This window comes from Saimiri boliviensis, chromosome 12, assembly GCF_048565385.1.
Source record: "Saimiri boliviensis isolate mSaiBol1 chromosome 12, mSaiBol1.pri, whole genome shotgun sequence".
NCBI lineage: Eukaryota > Metazoa > Chordata > Mammalia > Primates > Cebidae > Saimiri > Saimiri boliviensis.
The window spans coordinates 26,017,553-26,037,470 of record NC_133460.1 but is presented as its reverse complement, the minus strand read 5'-3'; positions in this window follow the sequence as shown (position 1 = coordinate 26,037,470).

Sequence of the window (19,918 nt, the reverse complement as noted above, 5' to 3'; positions counted from 1 at the left end):
CTAGATCCTGCCCCGATTCAGTGACCAGTACTTGTGCCCTGAACTCAAAAGGAAATTGTGTTCTCACCCCCTCATCCCCTGCCAGTTCCTGACCTTGGGGATTTGGAGAGAAGTATCAGATTAACTCAAGAGTCTGAGAGCTTTACCTAATGAAACTGGTGGCCACTGGCCCAGCACAGTAAAGCCAAAATCCACATTGAAGTCTGTAGTGGGAGAAAGGAGGGTGTTTATTTGCAGGCACGGAGCAAGGAGAATCAGGCAGCTCACACTTCAAACCTGCTCCCCAGTGGCTTGCAAGCATGGATTTTTAATGGCAAGGGAAATTTTCAGGAAAGCAGAAGTCACAGGTGAAATTGTAAATCAATACATGGAGGGTACATATTGGTTTGGCCTAAAAAGGCAGGATATCTTGAAGCAGGGGCTTATGGGTCATAGGTGGAGTCCAAAATTTTTGGAATTGCAATTGGTTAAGGAAGAGAAGCGTTGTTTAAAAATGTGGATTAACAGAAAGGAACGTTAGCTCTGGCTTGTTGGGGGGACTTTCCCCAAGCCCCCCGGGAAGAAATTTAGAACAAAGAGCCATGCTCCAAGTTCAGTCCTCAGCTCCCTCTTCTCTGAGGTCTCTGTGCCAGTGGATCCATATGGTGGGGTCTGGGTTTCTGAAAAATCACTCAGAGACACCTGTTCAGATGTTCTCTTTAGTTTCCAGAGGGAACAAAACACCCCATAATTCTAGCTTACTTGGCTGTTGTTTTAGGTTACTATTACCTTCCCGCTTATCAAGTTGCTCATTTGCTTCTCAGGGCTAGCTGGGTGCTTGGAATTTCCCTTGAAGGAGGCCAAGATTTTCCTGTATTTCCACAGTTGGGGCGGGGTCCCTGCCCCATCTCAAGAGCAGGTGCCCACTTGCAGTTAGGAAGGAAACGAGCACCCGGGGTCCTGGTAGATTCCATGCCACGCCTTCTACCGAAGCCTCTTAATTCTTGCTCTACTGGAAACACAGGGCCAAAACGCGCCTCCCTCCTTGTTTAGAAACCTCAGCAACTGCCGGGACTGTGCTGCCCAGGGTCCAGGGGACCATGCAAGATGCATCGTCCTTGTCCTGTTGTTGCAAAGGTGCCGTTTCCACACTGGGAGGAGAGGGAGGCATTCAGTAAACCAAGTCCCAGACTCACACAAATATAGGGGTTTTGAGCACAGTTGAGGTCATCATTTGGATTCAAGATTCCATACCCATTTGTTTTCCCCACAAGTGCAGCCACACCTCAGGGTATGACAATACCACACAAACCCCCACCCCCACCCCCATCAATGCCATTCAGTTTGGCCACACCTGTCACCAGCCAGGTGACCAGCCAGGAGTACAGGCAGACCACTGTCCCAAAATCTGGTTCCCATGAGTCACTCACTGGGTGCAAGCAACAAGAACGAAGTTGCATTTTGGCCCTGGCTCCAAATCACCTCAAGCATCCTCTCCACTTTGTTTTCATCTCACTAAAACATGAGAAGGAATATCTCATTTTACAATTCTCAGGGTCCGAGGAAAAGAATTGCCTCACAAAGGAAGAGTCCCTCCATTCAACAAGAACCACAGTTATAGTAAATATGTCCCCTCAGGGGAAAATATTACTTTGGGGAACTTATTTTGGGGAAGCAATCTTCTTCCTTAGAACCGTATTGATAGGGCTGTGGGCAGAGCTGTACACGTAAAGACTTGCTCCCAACAAGTGAGCTAGAAGGCAGCCTCACTCCCTTACAGCAATAGGCCTGTGTTCATGAAGCAGATCATGCCAGGGCACGCAAGCAGAGAGTCCCCGCCCAGTGAAGCCCAACTCTCTGACCAGTGACGTTTTCCTCTTTCCCTTTGCTCCTGAGAGAGGCCATGTATGCCTCCTTTCTTCTTCCTCACTCTCTCCTTCTCTTTCTTCCTTCCTTATTTCCCTCCCTCCTTCTCTTTCTTCATTCTTTCCTCCCTCTTTTATACAAATGTTTGCTCTGTGCCAGGCACTTTGATTGGCACTGATGGTACCATGACGATAAGATCTGGTCTCTCTACTCAAGGAGCTAAAATCTCACAGAGAGAGAAGACGATCACAATCCCACATATTAAGTAATTTAATAGGTTGCTCTAAGGAGCACCTAACTTGGTCTGGCCTCAGGAGTTGGCACCTGAACCAAGTCAAAAAACACAAAGCTGTCCATTAATTTATGAAAAAAAATCAGAATTTCCCCAGCTATAATCTATCAAAGATGACATTGATTAAATACTAATAGAGTTGTCTTGCCATATCAGAGGGTATTAATTCAGCTAATTGTTCATCAGCATTTCTAGTCAGCACAAAAGCTGAACCAGTGTAGCCTCACAGGATAGACCTTTATTGATAGGTCCTTCAGCTTCTGAATCGATACTTCACTCATAGGGGTTGCCCAGAAAAACCACCATTTCTACCATTGTGTTTAGTAGGACAGTGGTAAGATTTATGAGAACATGTTGTTTGTGGAAATTACAGATGTTGTCTGCATCTTCTGTGTAATGCCCTGGCCCTTTTCTGTGAGTGTGACCCCTCTCAATGTCTCCTGGGGAGAGGGCATGGAGGTGGAGCACCTCCGGGGAACGGTTGAAGGTCCCAGGCTGTTTAGCTAAACATGACCAAGTGCTCACATGATCAAGCATGTACCATGTGCTGGCCCATGAGTGAGGAGCTTGAGCCTGGACGGGGTCCTCCCAGTAAACCCATCCGAGATGCCCTCATTAGCCTCATTTTACTGTAATGGAAACAAAGGTGCCAGGATGGAATGTAACTGCCCACAGTCACAGAGCCACTAAGTGAGGGGTCACGCCAGGGACTTGGGCCGCTCTTACTTCTAGGTGGACTCCTTAACCCTCAGCCAGTGCTTTGTAAGCGCGGTCCCTGGAGCAGCAGCCCCCACATAACCAGGGGCTTGTGAGAAGTCCAGAATCCCAATCTCCATCTTCACAAGCTTCCACAGGTGGTGGATCCATTTGTGTATTGAATTCTAGTGCTGTCAGCCTCTGCTCAGCCTGGAGAAATTTTGGGGCCATGCATTGGATGTCTTCATGTCTCTACAGCATTGTTTTGTGCAAAGGAAAAGAGAGTAGTACATCTAGGTGGGGGAGTTGCAGGAAAGCTGGTTGACATTCAGTGTGAGAAAGACATCTCTGAGGATGAGCATCATCTTTTTTTTTTTTTTTTTTTTTTTAGACAGAGTCTTGCTCTGTTACCCAGGCTGGAGTGTAGTAGCACAATCTCAGCTCACCGCAACCTCCGCCTCCAGGCAAGCAATTCTCCTGCCTCAGCCTCCTGAGTAGCTGAGATTATAGGTGTGCACCATCGCACCTGACTAATTTTTGTGTTTTTGGTAGTGACGGGGTTTCACCTTGTTGGCCTGGCTGATCTTGAACTCCTGACCTCAAGTGATCCTCCCAGCTTGGCCTTCCAAAGTGCTGGGATTACAGGAGTGAGCCACCACACCCAGCCACTAGCATCATCCTGACATGGTGTCAACTGCTGGGGATAGCTGAGCTCCCCGCCACTGGAGACATGGAAGCTGATGACCCCTTTCCTAAAACAAAGATGGACTCAGATATAAGAAGGGACCTGACTATCTTTTGGGACCCCAGGCTACTTTGGGGGCCCCAGTATGCCAGTGGCAAAGATGCGAGGTCACAGGCACGTGATGGAAAACATTTGCATACAAAAGGGGAGCTCTTTGGCAAACCCTGAATTCTGTACATGTGGAAAACATTTCGGCCCGGATACACCATGAAGTTGGACACACCTGTCGACACAGGTCTTCCAAATCATTCAGATATGAAGTCCAAGGTGACTGGAGCAAACTCAGAGCCACATCCCCGAGCTTGTCACCACCAGAGCCTTGTTGAGGCTTTCTCAGTGTCACCACGCAGAGCCGCCTGACAGAGGGCTCTTCCCTTCCACCCGGTGGCTGTGTGGGCTCCTCCCTTAGCTGCCAGCTCCCAGCAGAATGCTGCAGGCTGCCTGGCCCTCAGAATCATTTGTGCACTTGTTAACACTTGTTAGTCATGCAGGCCCTATTTCCAGTTCACCTCATCAGATTGTCCAAGTGTGGGAAAGGGTCACTGCAGAGGCTCCAGTTCCCAGGAGGTTCCGGTTCACCCAAACTCTCAAACGCCACTCCAGAGCAGAGTTCCACACCTGAGCCCCACATACTGGCCAGGCGCTGCTGGGCCCAGAGTTCCGTCCACGGACACCCTCCTGTGGAAGGTTATGTGGAGGAAGGGCCTGGGGGCAAGAAGAACTCAGAGGCACTGTTTTCTCCACCTGGAAGCTATGAAGGCGGAACGGCATGGCAGCTCCGGAGGGCCACCCAGGGCAGCGCCAGCCCTGCCCAGAGCCACCCGGCCTGTCTGCTTCCCGCTACCACACCTTCCCCTCCTCCTGCAGGCGTGCCCCAAAGCTCTATCAAGAGGATACTCTTCCACAGAAGGGAGGAGGAGGAGGGGCATTGTTAGAAATAGACTTCCCTTTGAAGGGAAATTCAAACTTTTCCTCTGAAGGTTTCATAATTGCATCTGCTGAGACAAACTGACAATAGATAGAGTAAACAGAGAAAAGGCCTACAAATTTATTAACATGCAAGCCCAGGGGAGTCGCACGAAGTATGAAACTCTAAGAAGGACCAGATGGTTGAAGCTTAAATACCCTCTTCAGAGGGGAGAGGAAGTTGGGGGTTGCAATTCTGAAGAAGAGTAAATGACTTTTTGAGGGAAGATGATAAATGGGTCTAAAGAGCACACAGTGGCCTAGAGCAAAGTCCCCTGGGTCCTGGGTGTCACATCCACTCCAGTCTTCTTTCCTAGCCTTCTTTCCTATAAGTTCATCTCTGTTTGATGAGATAGGGAGGGGGTCCAAGACAACTGCATTCCTTCTGAAGGAACTTCCCTTCATCAAGAAAGCCCCTCCTCATCCTCCGGGAGAAGCAAAGAGGAGAGGGACAGGGTCGAGAGAAGGTCAGAGGGACCCTGATTCTGGGCCTGCTTCTTTAGTTCAAAGTGTTCAGCATGTCAAGGTGCCACACGTTAGGGTAACATCTTCAACTGGGTGAAGGCTGGGGTCTGAGCAATGCAAGTAGCTGTCCGAGGATGAAGGCGCTCCACTGGCCACTATCCCCAAGCAGGGAGTTAATGTTCTTGTGTTCGTCATTGGCCAAACTGTAGTTTAGTTTTTAAGTCTTTGTACTGTCTCAGAATTTTTCTCCAGCCTCAGCTTGCTCTGGGCATTGTCACATGGATGCCGTTTCCGCAGGTCCTTGCCTAGTGTCAGTCCTGCTCTGGGGTCCCAGCCCTCATGTCCATCTGTTCTGAGCTTTAGAGCCCTCCCTTAGGCCCCTTCATGAGAGCGTTGTCAGCTCCTGCCGTCTCGTCCTTCATGATCATCTCTCTATGTTCCTGTGAATTCGGAGGCCTTGGGCTCGTGTGGTCCTCTTTCCCATTTACAAACGCCATATGTGTGGTTGGTCTCCTTCAGCATTCTCATGCTTTCACCAGCCCATTCCTCCTCACTGAGGAAGCCTGAAAGAGTCAGCAGGCCAAGTCAAGAGTTAATCAAATGGTTGGCTTCTAGCAGAGACTGCCAGTCAGCGCTGACAGAATTGGAGGCCTCGTTGCTGCTTTCTTGCACCGAGTCCTCATGTACTTGTGTGAGGAGTGGCCCCTGCACAGGGCAAGGTGATCTCAGTGCCCCCACTCTCCATCTGTCCTGACTTACACACAGTTACTACATCTCTACTACAGGGCAAGGTGATCTCAGTGGCCCTCTCGTCTGTTCTGACCCACACACAGTTACCACATCTCCACGCACAGGGCAAAGTGTTCTCAGTGGGTCCCCCGCTTCTGTCCTGACCCACACACAGTTATTGCATCTCCATGCACAGGGCAAGTTGATCTCGGTGGGTTCCCCACTTCTGTCCTGACCCACACACAATTATTACATCTCTACGCACAGGGCAAGTTGATCTCAGTGGGTCCCCCGCTTCTGTCCTGACCCACACACAGTTATCACATCTCCACGCACAGGGCAAGGTGTTCTCAGTGGGTCCCCGGCATCTGTTCTGACCCCCATGCACAGTTATTACATCTCCACACACAGGGCAAGTTGATCTCAGTGGGTCCCCCACTTCTGTCCTGACCCACACACAGTTATCACATCTCCACGCACAGGGCAAGTTGATCTCAGTGGCCCTCCCATCTGTTCTGACACACAGTTACCACATCTCAACTGCCTAATGTGCTGGTTTCCCAGAAGGCAAATACCTCTTGATTGAAAACTGATACCTCTTGATTGAAAACTTTTGACCAATGCTTCACATCACTAGTCATTAGGGAAATGCAAATAAAACCACAATGAGATACCACCTCACACCCAGTGGATGGCTACTATCAAAAAGAAAACGGAAAATAACAAGCGTTGGCGAGGGTGTAGAGAAACTGTACACTGCCTGGTGGTCCAAGCCATAGTCCTGGTTGCCGTTCCGCCTGCTTCCAATCTCTTGCCCTCAATTCAGTCGGGCCCCAAACCTGTCAATTCTACCTCCAGGTATTTATCAATCCATCATCCATCTGCACCCACCATCATCCCTCACAGGACTGTTGCTGACATCCCTTCACTGCTCTGACTTCTATTACGACCTCCTTCCAACTGCTCCCACAGGGTAGCCTGAGGTTCTGACTAATGCACCAAAATGTTCCTGCTCACCTCCGGACAGAGCTGGGCTCCAGGGCACAGAGTGCAAGGTCTTCCTGCATTGGAGTCTCCATCCTCTCCAGCCTCATCGCCCACCTGTTCCTACAGCTTCCTTACACCTCGGCTTTCCTGAGCTTCTCCAAGATGACCAAAGAGGCCATTTCTTGCCCTTTCCACATGTCCTTTCCTCTGTGGCTATGTAAAAACCTGTCCACCAGGTTTTAACACCCCTGCCTCAGACGGTGGGAAACTTTAACACCCTCACTCAAAGGTGGGAAAACACCATGCCGCTTCTGCTAGCCCTCTGGAACACACTCCTGAAGTCCTAGTGGCCACAGAGGCAGTGTTTGTATCCTAGGTCACTCCACCATAGGAAAGCTACATCAGCCCATATGGAGAGATGGCCTGGAGGGACACTGGAAACATATGTACCAGAGGGTGTACTAGGTCGTTTATTTGTGTTTGGTTTTGGTTTTGGTTTTGTTTCTGTTTTCTTTTTTGAGAAGGAGCTCTGTTGCCCAGATTGGAGTGCAGTGGTGCAATCTAGGCTCACTGCAACCTCTGCCTCCTGGGTTCAAGCAATTCTCCCACCTCAGCCTCCCAAGTAGTTAGGACTACAGGCAGGAGCCACCATGCCCAGGTAATTTTTGTATTTGTAGCAGAGATGGGGTTTCACCATGTTGGCCAAGCTGGTCTCAAACTCCTTACCTCAAGTGATCCACCCGCCTCGACCTCCCAAAGTGCTGGGATTATAGGCATGATCATTGTTATAAAGAAATACCTGGGGCTGGGTAATTGATAAAGAAAAGAGGTTTAATTGGCTCACCGTTCTGCAGGCTGTACAGGAAGCATAGTGGTATCTGCTTCTGGGCTGCAGGGTGGGGGATCTCAGGAAGCTTCCAATGATGACAGAAGGCAAAGCAGGGGCAGGCACATCACATGACAAAAGCAGAAGCAAGAGAGACAGCGGAGGGGGAGGTGCCACACACATTTAAGAGACCAGATCTCACAAGATTTCACTATCATGAAGACAACACCACACCATGAGGGATCCATCCCCATGACCCAAACACTTCCCACCAGGCCTACCTCCAACACTGAGGATTATAATTTAACAGGAGATTTGGGCAGGGACATATATTCAAACCATGTCAGAGAGGGAGGCCCCCAGCCAGATCGGCACACTCATCCATACTGTTTTAGCTCCATCCATGGGCTGACAGAGACCAGGTTCCTGACTCACAAAGCTGTGAAAGACAATGAAGATTGTTGTTGTTTTAAGCCACTAGGGTTTTGGAGTGCTTTATGACACAGCAGCAGATAACCAGAGCCCTCTCTTTCTCCCATTCTCCCTTCCCTCCCTACCCTCATACAATCCCTGAAACCTCGCTCTCTTCCAGCTTTCTCTTGACTAATTCCTGTGGGTCCTGACCTGCAGCCTTCTCTTGACTACTTCCTGTGGCCTGACCTGCAGCCTTCTCTTGTTCACTTCCTGTGGGTCCTCACCTGCAGCCTTCTCTTAACTACTTCCTGTGGGTCATGACTTACAGCCTTCTCTCATTCACTTCTTGTACGTTCTAACCTACAGCCTTCTCTTGTCTATTCCCTGTGGATTCTAATCTACAGCCTTCTTTTGTCTAAATTCCATGGATCCTAATCTTACAGCTCTCTCTTATTTACTTCCTAAGGATCCTAACTTTATAACCCTCTCTTTTCTGCCTCCTTTGGATCCTGTGGATCCTAACCCTACAGCTTCATTTTGTCTAATTTCTACACATACTAACCTTAACGTCTCATTTCTACAGATCCTAATCGTACAGACCTCTCTTGCCTAGTTCTTACCGATCCCAACCTTATAAACTTTGCTTGCCTCATTCCTCCAGACTTTAACCTTGCAGTCTTTCCTAATTTCTAGAGACCCGAAACATATAGCCTTCTCTTTTATATGTATTATATATCTTAAGGTATCCCACCTTAGATACCATGTCCCTCTAGGAGGCTGTCTCTGATGTCCTAACTCCTAACCACTGGCACTGTGTACTTCGCCCCTCATTGAACATATTGTCATTACCTATTTAACTGTCTCCCTCACCCAGGCAATGGTCAGTTTTGGAGGAAGGAAACTTGCCTGCCCACATTATGTTCCATCCCCAGAGACTGACAAAGTGCTGGGTACGAAGTAGGCAACCAGTAAACATCTTTCAACTCAGTGGAATTCTTATTTTACATTGTTGGGTTGAAGCCAGTAAAAACAATTTTTTGGAAGAACAAATAATGGCATTTTGACTGTGTTTCTTCACTTTTCCCAGCTGGCTGTTGAATACCATGCAGATGAGCTCCAGTTCCAAGTCACAGTGAATGCCTTCCCCCCAACCCCTGTGTGTAGCTAGACTGAACCCCACAGATGGAATCTCAGGTATCCAAGAACAAGGGTCCTGCGATGTAACCCATACATAAGTACTTAACATCTGACTAATGCTCTTTGATGAGAAATGTCATGCCTGCCAACCAAAGGAGGCCAGAAGTCTTGCCCAGCACTCACAACAACATCCAAAGCACAAATTAGAACTGAAGTATTATGTGGTTTTGTGATGATGAAATGATGCAGACATTAGGCAAATTGTATTAAGTGAAAGTGGTAGATAAGCCTGAATTCTGTGTTTATTACCACAGGGATAATTCAGCTTTGGACTACAGTCATTAGCAAGTGGCAAGGCCAAGTACAGATGGACTTTTAACTTTTTAGTCACCTAAGAGAAAACAGAGGTGCAATTCTTCAGGACCAAGAGGGTAAATTAAGATCGTTATTTTATTGGTCTTCTCATTTCCCCTCAATCCAATAAATCTGCTTGATTTCAGTTTCATAGATGGAGAAACAAATATTATCACAGAAAAAAGTGGCTCTAAAAGGTAAATAGCATCACTACCCAAAACCTCCACATATCTATGTTTAAATCTGTGTACAGCATTTGGACATTATGGAGCACGGAGGAGCTTTCAAAACTTCTAGAGCATCCAAAGGATTCTTAACATCCATGATTGAGACATGTTCATATCTCAATCCATTGCCCTATGAGTTTTTGAAACAGGTAGCTTTGAAGGTCAAATCAGCCACTAAGAGTTTTTTAATACTTCAAAAAATTCCAACAGTTTTCTTTGAGCATGTTCTTGAGCCTCCAAAAGCTTGAAACTAGCTGACCCAGCTAAATACATTTGTTGAAGGAACCCAGACTACACTGTGTTCCTACAGCATATTATCATTGCTGACATGAATGGCTCACCCAGCCCTGGTAAAGAACTTTGCCTCTTGCACTCTGCCAGGGCCAGGGGTGGGGCAGAAGCCACCAGAAGCAAGGAGACGGTAGGAAGAAATTCCCTCGAAAAATACCCTCATCATATTAGAATCTAATCTCAGTTCTCCAGGCTGTTGGCAGAAGATGCTAAACGCTATGGTTTGATTGTGGCCCCCAAAGTCCATGTGTTGGAAATGTAGTGCCCAATGCAACAGTGTTGAAAGCTGGGACCTTTCGGAAGTGATTAGGTCATGAGGGCTCTACCTCATGAATGGATCAATACTGTTATCTCAGGAGTGGGTTCCTGATAAAAGGATGAATGTGGCCCCCTTCCCTCTCTCACACACATGCTCGTCCAGTCAGGTGAGGTCTTCTGCCATGTTATGATGCTGCAAGATGGCCCTCACCAGATTCATCCACTTGATCTTGAACTTCCTGGCCTCCAGAACTAGGAGCCAAATACACTCTATTGTTTACAAAGTATCCAGTCTGTGGTATTTTGTTATAGCAGCATAAAATGGACTAAGACACTAAAGACAAGGGTTTTTCTAAGTAAATCTGAGCCCTATGTTGATGGCTGTAGAAATTATTTACTAGATATGAGTCTTTCCTCTCTGCTATTCAGGCAGGGACTCCAGCACCCCAGGTGAGATGTGTCCTTGCAAGGTGACATCATCAGTAGATCCATCAAATTGGGTCATTCTGATTTACACCAAAAGCCTTTTCAACATTTAATAGGAATTTTGTATCAAAAGGAATATGAATAATTTTATCATGCTCCATGAATAAGCTCTAAGCTGAATCTACCAGTCACTAAAATTGACCACCATAACTAACTGAACTACGTATCATGAAGACATGTCTCTTCTATCGTCCCTCTTCAACAGGGGTTCTGCATGAAAAAACTAAATGGTTTTTAGATATTGGGCAACAGGCAGCATAGGACTGAAATCCTGAAGAGAGGGCACACACACACAAGGTGAGTGCTAGGATTTTACCAGCTTATTGCCTGGAGGAAATTTTCAGGTTGCAATGCAGGGAGGGGAAACCCAAGAAGAGCCTGGTGGTTTGTCTTTGCAGCCACAGAGATCAGAGTTTGAAGAGACCCAAAAAGCCAAAATTTGCAGGACCGAATACTGGGGAGGAGGAAGTGCCACAGGAAGGAGGCTTTGGAAATCTGCAGAGAAGTCTCAAGTCTTGGGCTTAGTAATGATACACATATATGGGAGAAGAAGCTTCTAGGAAATGAAGTACAGTAATGCATATGCAGAATAATCCCCAGAACTCGTAAAAAGTTGGGAATAGTTCACATCCCACCCATCAGAATGGAAATACCTCACAAGACACAGGTCGTTGGCTAGAATCTTCAGAAGGGTATCACTTTGGAGTGAAGCTAAATAAGTCTTAGAATAAAGGCTCACTGTATCTACCCTTTAAAAAGCTTGAAAGCAAGCCTGCAAAGCTGCAGTGTCCTATAGGGTAGCCAGTAGCCAAATGTGGCTGTTTTAAATTAAATAAAATTAGAAGTTTAGTTACTCAGTTGTACTTAGGTAAATAGAAAGTGTTCACAAGCCACATGTGAGTAGTGGCTATCATTCTGGACAGATTATAGAACATTTATCAAAATAAGTTCTAAATGATCCAACTAATTTCAAGTAACTTAATTGTTACTTGATGTAAGCGATGTAAGAATGGCATAGCACAAGTAACTTAATTGTTCATCATACAAAATATGACTCCATTTAGAAGAATACAACAAAATCCAGCAATTTTCAGTAGCCAATAAAATACTACCAGGCATGCAAAAAGCAGAAAAATACAACTCATCATCAGGTAAAAGAATTCACTCAGTAGAAACATACCCTAAACGAAAGAACAACTAGACAAGGTCATTCAAACAGCTATTCTAAACATGTTCTATACACTCCAGAATGCAGAGAAAAACATGAGCATGATAAGGAGACAAACGTTAAGAAACAAAAGATAGCCCAAATGTAACTTCTGGAAGTAAATATTACCATAACTGAAATGAAGAATACAGTGGATCAAATTAATAGCAGATTAGACAATCAGAAGAAAATGCCACTGAACTAGAAGATATAGCAAGATAAACTATATATAAAATGAGATGCATGGAAAGACTTTTAAAAAATTCATAGCATTAGTGACTTGTGGGACAATATCAAGGGGTTTAATATACACTTAATTGGAATCAAAGTGAGGAAGAAAGAGATAAGGAAAAAAACTGAAGAAATAATGATTGATTTCTTTTCCAGATTTTTGTGATGTTTGGATGTCCCCTCCAAATCTCATGTTAAATTGCAATCCCCATGTTGGAAGTGGGGCCCGCTGGGAGGTGACCATCATGGGGCAGATCCCACCAGGCTTGGTGCCATCTCACACTGGAGTGAGATCTGATTAAGTCTGTGACACCCTTCCGCCCCGGCTTGCTCTTGCTCCTGCTCTCACCATGTGAGATGCCTGCTTGCCTTTTGGTTTCCACCATAATTGTAAGCTTCCTTAGGCCTCCCCTGAAGCCCTGCGGATGTTGGTGCCAGGCTTCCTGTACAGCCTGCAGGATTGTGAGCCAAATAAACTTTTCTTTATAAATTACCCAGTCTTAGGTATTTCTTTATAGCGATGTAAGAATGGCATAGCACAAATTTAGTAATAAATATAAGCCCAGAATACAAGCCCAGCGATGTAAGAATGGCATAGCACAAATTTAGTAATAAATATAAGCCCAGAAATTCAAGAATTTCAATAAACGCTATGCAGAATAAATATGAAGACAGAATAAATACAATAAATTAACCAGTGAGTAAGAGAAAATTTTTAAAGCAACTGTAGGAAAAGAAAACATATTACATTCATAAGATCAAAGATAAGAATTACAACAGACCTATCACCAGAATCTATGCAAGAAAGAAGACAGTGTAGCAACATCTTTAAAGTACTGAAAGAAATACTCTGTCAATGTGTAATTGTTTGGCCAGTAAAAATATCATCCAAAAATAAAGATGAAATAAAATCAGACAAAAAATTCTAAAACAATTTATCCCTAGAAGATCTGTACCTCAAGAAATGTAAAAACAAGTTATTTAGGCAGAAAGAAAATGATATCTGATGGCAAGCTGAGAATCTGAACCTACACTAGAGAATTCATGAACCATAAAAACTGGAAATATGTGAATAAGTAAAATAGCCATTTTTCACATTTAACATATCTAAAGATAATTGTTTAAAGCAAAAATAATGTCAATGCAGTGTGGGATTTATATAAACAGAAGCAAAATATATATCAACAATAGCACAGGGGATAAAGGGAGGAAGACAAAGATATTGTTGTAAGGTTTATATAAGAAGTATGATAATATTATTGGAGGGTTGTTTTAAATTAAGGATTACATTGTAAATCCTAGAGCAACCACTAACAATAATATGAGATTAAACCAACATGCGGTGAAGTGAATTATAGAAAATAATGTTTCCAAAAGAAGAGAGGGAAAGACAGAAAAAAGAAACAAGGAGAATATGAGACAAATATCAAGATGCTAGATTCTAATCCAAAATAGACAACTATATTAAATATAAATGATAAATGGCCTAAGCACCCCAATTCAGACACAGAGATGGTCAGATTGGATGGAAAAAGAAAAACCTAATTATAACCTGTCAGTAGACATTCAAATTCAAATGTAAAGGCACAAACAGTTTTAAAAGTAAAAGCATACAAAAGGACATATTGTGCTAACACCAATAAAAATAAAGCTAACTTGTCTACATCAGAATTGAGCAAACGGGACATAGGGGTCCTAAGTAAAAACAAATCTTCAAAATACATGAAGCGAAAACTTATAACATGACAAGGATAAATTTTAAAAACTGTAGTCAAAGTGTATTAGTCCCTTCTTGCACTGTTATAAAGAAATACCTGAAGGCTGGGCACAGTGGCTCACATCTGTAATTCCAGCACCTCGGGAGGCCGAGGCAGGCAGATCACTTGAGGCCAGGAGTTCAAGACCAGCCTGGGAAACATGGCCAAACTCCATCTCTACTAAAAAAAGAAAAATGCAAAGATTAGCTGGGTGTTGTGGAGCGTGCCTGTAATCCCAGCTACTTCAGGAGGCTGAGGCACTAGAATTGCTTGAACTCAGGAGGCAGATGTTGCAGTGAGCCAAGATCAGCCTGGGTGACAGAGTGGGAAAAAAAAATAGGTAACAGAGACTGGGTAACTTATTTTGGTACATATACACCATGGAATATTATGCAGCCATCGAAAACGATGAGTTCGTGTCCTTTGCAGGGACATGGATGAACCTGGAAACCATCATTCTCAGCAAACTGACACAAGAGCAGAAAATCAAACACCGCATGTTCTCACTCATAGGTGGGTGTTGAACAATGAGAACACATGGACACAGGGAGGGGAGCACTACACACTGGGGTCCGCTGGGGGGAAATGGGGGAGGGACGGGGGGGTGGGGAGGTGGGGAGAGATAGCATGGGGAGAAATGACAGATACAGGTGAGAGGAAGGAAGGCAGCAAACCACACTGCCATGTGTGTACCTATGCAACAATCTTGCATGTCCTTCACATGTACCCCAAAACCTAAAATGCAATAAAAATAAATTAATTAATTAATTAATTTTTTAAAAAAAACTTCAATTGGCTCATGGTTCCGCAGGCTGTACAGGAAGCTTAGCAGCTTCTGCTTCTGAGGAGGCCTCAGGAATCTTCCAGTCATGGCAGAAGGCAAAGGGGAACAGAAGTCTCACAAGACAGGACAGGAGCAAGACAAACATTGATGGGAGGTGCTGCACACCTTTAAACAATCAGATGTCACGAGAATTCACTCACTACCCCAAAGCAACAGCATCAAGGGGTAATGCTAAACCATTCATGGGAAACTGCCCCCATGATCCAATCACCTCCCACCAGGCCCCACCTCCAGCACTGGCAATTACAATTTGACAGGAGATTTGGTGGGAACACAGATCCAAACCATATCACAAAGATTTCAACATCATTCTCTTAATAACTGACACAAGTAGACAGAAAATCATTAATGATATAGAAGACTTGAGAAACTATTAACCAACTTGATCTTATTGACATTTATATAGCACTTCAATCTGCATCCTAAAAATATTCTTTTCAAGTGCACATGGAATATTCACCAACATAAGCCATATTCTGGGGCATAAAACAAATCTCAGTAAAGTTTAAAGGGTTCAAACAATAAAAAGCATGTTCTCCAACCAAAAGAAAATTAAATTAGAAATCAATAGCAGAGATGGAGGGGCAGAGCAAGATAGCAGAATAGGGGCAGGGCGCAGTAGCTCACACCTGTAATCTCAGCACTTTTGGAGGCCAAGGCAGTTGGATCATGAGGTCAAGAGACTGAGACCATCCTGGCCAACATGGTGAAAATCTGTCTCTACTAAAAATAAAAACACTAACCAGGCGTGGTGGCATGCTCCTGTAGTCCTAGCTACTTGGGAGGCTGAGGCAGAAGAATCACTTGAACCCAGGAGGCACAGATTCCAGGTTCCAGTGAGCCAAGATTCTGCCACTGTACTCCAGCCTGGAGACAAAGTGAGACTTCATCTCAAAAAAAAAAAAAAAAAAAAAAAGATAGCATAATAGAAAACTCCACCGATCATCATACTTGCAAGGACAGCAATTTAACAACTATTTACATATAAAAAACACCTCCCTAAGAACCAAAAATCAGGTGATCACTCATAGTACCTGATTTTAACTTCATATCCCTGAGATAGGCACCGAAGAGAGAGGAAAAACAGTCCTGAATTGCCGACACCACTCCTTCTTCACCCCTAGCAGCAGAGGAATGGTGCAGAGAGCCTCTCTGGGCCCTGGGGGAGGGAGAACACAACTGTGAGGCACTGAACTTGGCACTATTATTTTAGAGCAGAAAGGAAAAGCAGACCAAGCACAGCTGACACCCACTCAGAGGGAGCATTTAAACCAGCCCTAGCCAGAGGGAATGGCCTATCCCAGCAGTCCAAACGTGAGTGGCTGCAAACCTCACTACTGAGGGCTACACTACTCTGTATCTCCAAGTAATCTTGAAAGGCAGTCTACACCATAAGGACTGCAAATTTTAAGGCCTGGTGCTGAATCAGACCCAGAGACAGTGGACTCGGGAAGCATGAGACATACTGAGACACCAGTACGATAAAGGGGTCAATTTAGCAAGAGAATATAACAATCTGAAAATATATATGAACCTAACACAGGAGCACCAGATATATAAAGGGAGTGTAATTTGAACTAAGGAGAGAGATAAGCCCAATACTGTAATAGCTGGAGACTTCAATGCCCCACTCACAGCACTGGACAGATCTTCCAGACAGAAAATCAACAAATAAACATCAGACTTAATTTATGCTATAGACCAAATGGATCTAATAGATATTTACAGAACATTTTATCCAAGAGCTGCATAATACACATTTTCCTCAGCACATGGATGGTCCTCCACAGACCATATGTTAGGTCACAAAACTAGTCTTAAAACATTCAAAAAAATTGAATATCAAGCACTTCTCTGACCACAATGGAATACAACTACAGATTAATAACAAGTGGAATTTTGGAAACTACACAAATGCATGAACCCATAACATACCAAAACCTATGGAATACAGCAAAAGCAGCACTAAGAGAGAAGTTTATACCTGTAACTGGCTCCGTCAAAAAAGAGGAAAAACTTCTAATAAATAATCTAATGATGTATATTAAACAATCAAAAAACCAAAAGCTAATCAAACCCAAGATTAGTAGAAGAAAATAAACAATAAAGATTAGAGCAGAAATCAATGAAACTGAAACAGGAAAAAAAAATTACAAATTAATAAAACAAAAAGTTGTTTTTTAAAAAGTTAAACAAAACTGACAAACCTTTAGCCAGACTAAGAAAAAAATAAGACAAGATCCAAGTAAATAAAATTGGAAATTTAAAAAGGAGACATTACAACCAATACCGCAGAAAGTCAAAGGATCATTAGTGGCCACTGTGAGCAACTATATACCAATGAATTGGAAACCCTAGAAGAAATGGACAAATTCCTGTATACATACAACTTACCAAGATTAAACCAGGAAGAAATCCAAAACCTGAACAGAACAATAATAAGTAATGAGATCAAAGCCATAATTAAAAGCCTCCCAGTAAAGAAAAGCCCACGACCTGATGGCTTCACTGCTGAATTCTACCAAACATTTAAAGAAGAACTAATATCAATCCTGTTCAAACTATTCCAAAAAATAGAGGAGGGAATACTTCCAAACTTATTTTATGAGACCAGTGATACCTTAATATCAAAACCAGACAAAGATACATCAACAAAAAAAAAAAAAGAAAAAAAGAAAAGAAAAACGACAGGTCCATATCTCTGTTGAATATTATTGATGCAAAAATTCTCAACAAAACACTAGCAAATCTAATTCACCAATACATTAGAAAGATCCTTTATCATGACCAAGTGGGATTATCTCTGGGATGCAAGGATGATTCAATACATACAAATTAATCAACATGATACATCACATCAATAGAATGAAGGATAAGAACTATTTGATCATTTCAATTGATGCTGAAAAGCATTTGATGAAATTCAACACCCCTTTATGATAAAAAAAAACTCAAAATATGAGGATAAGCAGAATATACCTCAACATAATAAAAGCCATATGTGACAGACCCACAGTTAGTATCATACTGAATAGGGGAAAATGGAAAGTCTTTCCTCTAAGATCTAGAATACAACAAGGATGCCCACTGTCACCATTGTTACTCAACCCAGTACTAGAAGTCCTGGCTAGAGCAGTCAGACCAGAGAAAGATAAAGGGCAACCAAACTGGAATTGAGGAAGTCAATTTATCCTTGTTTGCAGATGATATGGTCTTACATTTGGAAAAACCTAAAAACTCCACAAGAGAACTACCAGAACTGATAAACAAATTCACTAAAGTTGCAGGATGCAAAATCAACATACAAAAAATGGTAGCATTTCTATATGTCAATAGTAAACCATGTGAAAAGGAAATTTTACAAAATAATTCCATTTATTATAGCCACACATAAAATTATATACCTAGGAATTAACTTAAAGAAGTGACACATCTCTATTACGAAAACTCTAGGACACTGATGAAAGAAATTGAAGAGGACACAAAAAAATGGAAAAATATTCCATGTTTATGAATTGGAAGAATCGTTATTGTTAAAATGTCCATACTATCCAAAGCAATCTGCAGATTCAATGCAGTCCTTATTAAAATAGCAATGACCTTCACAGAAATAGAAAAAATATCAGAAAAAAAATTTCTATCTATTCTTCACAAAAATAGAAAAAAATTACATGGAACCACAGAAGATCCATGATAGCCAAAGCTAGCCTAAGCAAAAAGAACAAAACTGAAGGAATCAGTTTTGACTTCAAATTATATTACAGAGCTATGGTCATCCCAACGACATGGTACTGGCATAAAAACTGATGTGTAGATCAAGGGAACAGGATAGAAAACCCAGAAACAAATCCAGCTACAGCGAACTCATTTTTAACAAAGGTGACAAGAACATAGACTGGGGAAAAGACAGTCTCTTCAATAAATGGTGCTGGGAAAACTGGATATCCATATGCAAAAAGTGAAACTAGACCCCTGTCTCTTGCCATGTACAAAAATCAAACAGAAATTGATTAAAGACAAATCTGAGACCTTAAACTATGAAACTACTACAAGAAAATGTTGGGAGAAACCTCCAGGACCTTGGCCTGGGCAAAAATTTCTTGAGCAATAACCTGAAAGCACAGGCAACGAGAGCAAAAATGGACAAATGGGATCACATCAAGTTAACAAGCTTCTGAGCAGCAAAGGAAACAACTGACAAAGTGAAGAGACAACCCACAGAATGGGAGAAAATATTTGCAAACTACCCATCTGACAAGGGCATAAAAACAGAATATATAAAGAGCTCAAACAACTCTATAGGTAAAAATCAAATTTAATCAAAAATGGGCAAAAGATCTAAATAGACATTTCTCAAAAGAAGACATACAAATGGCAAACAGGCATATGAAAATGTGCTCAACATCACTGATCATCAGAGAAATGCAAATCAAAACTATAATGATGCTGGACATGGTGGCTCACACCTGTAATCCCAGCACTTTGGGGGACCAAGGTGGGCAGATCACCTGAGGTCAGGAGTTTGAGACCAGCCTGGCCAATATGGTGAAACCCCGTCTCTACTAAAAAGACAAAAATTATCCGGGTGTGGTGGTGGGTGCCTGTAATCCCAGCCACTCGGGAGGCTGAGGCAGGAGAATTGCTTGAGCCTGGGAGGCGGATGTTGCAGTGAGCAGAGATGGTGCCACTGCATTCCAGCCTGGTGACAGAGCAAGACTCCATCTCAAAAAAAAAAAAAAAAAAAAAAAAAAAAGCTACAATGATTACAATGATATATCATCTCACCTCAGTTAAAATGGCTTTTATCCAAAAGAAAGGCAATAACAGATAACTGGCAAGGATGTGGAGAAAAGGAAACCCTTGTACACTGTTCGTGAGAATGTAAATTAATACAACCACTATGCAGAACAGTTTAAAGATGCTTCATAAAACTAAAAATACAGCTACTATAAAATCCAGGAAATCCACTGCTAGGTATGTACCCAGAAGAAAGGAAATCAGTGTATTGAAATGATGTCTGCACTCCCACGTTGAATGCAGCACTATTCACAATAGCCAAGATTTGGAAGCAGCTTAAGTTCCCATCAACAGACAAGTGGATAAACAACATGTAGCGCCTATACACAATGGAGTACTATTCAGCCACGAAAAGAACAAGATC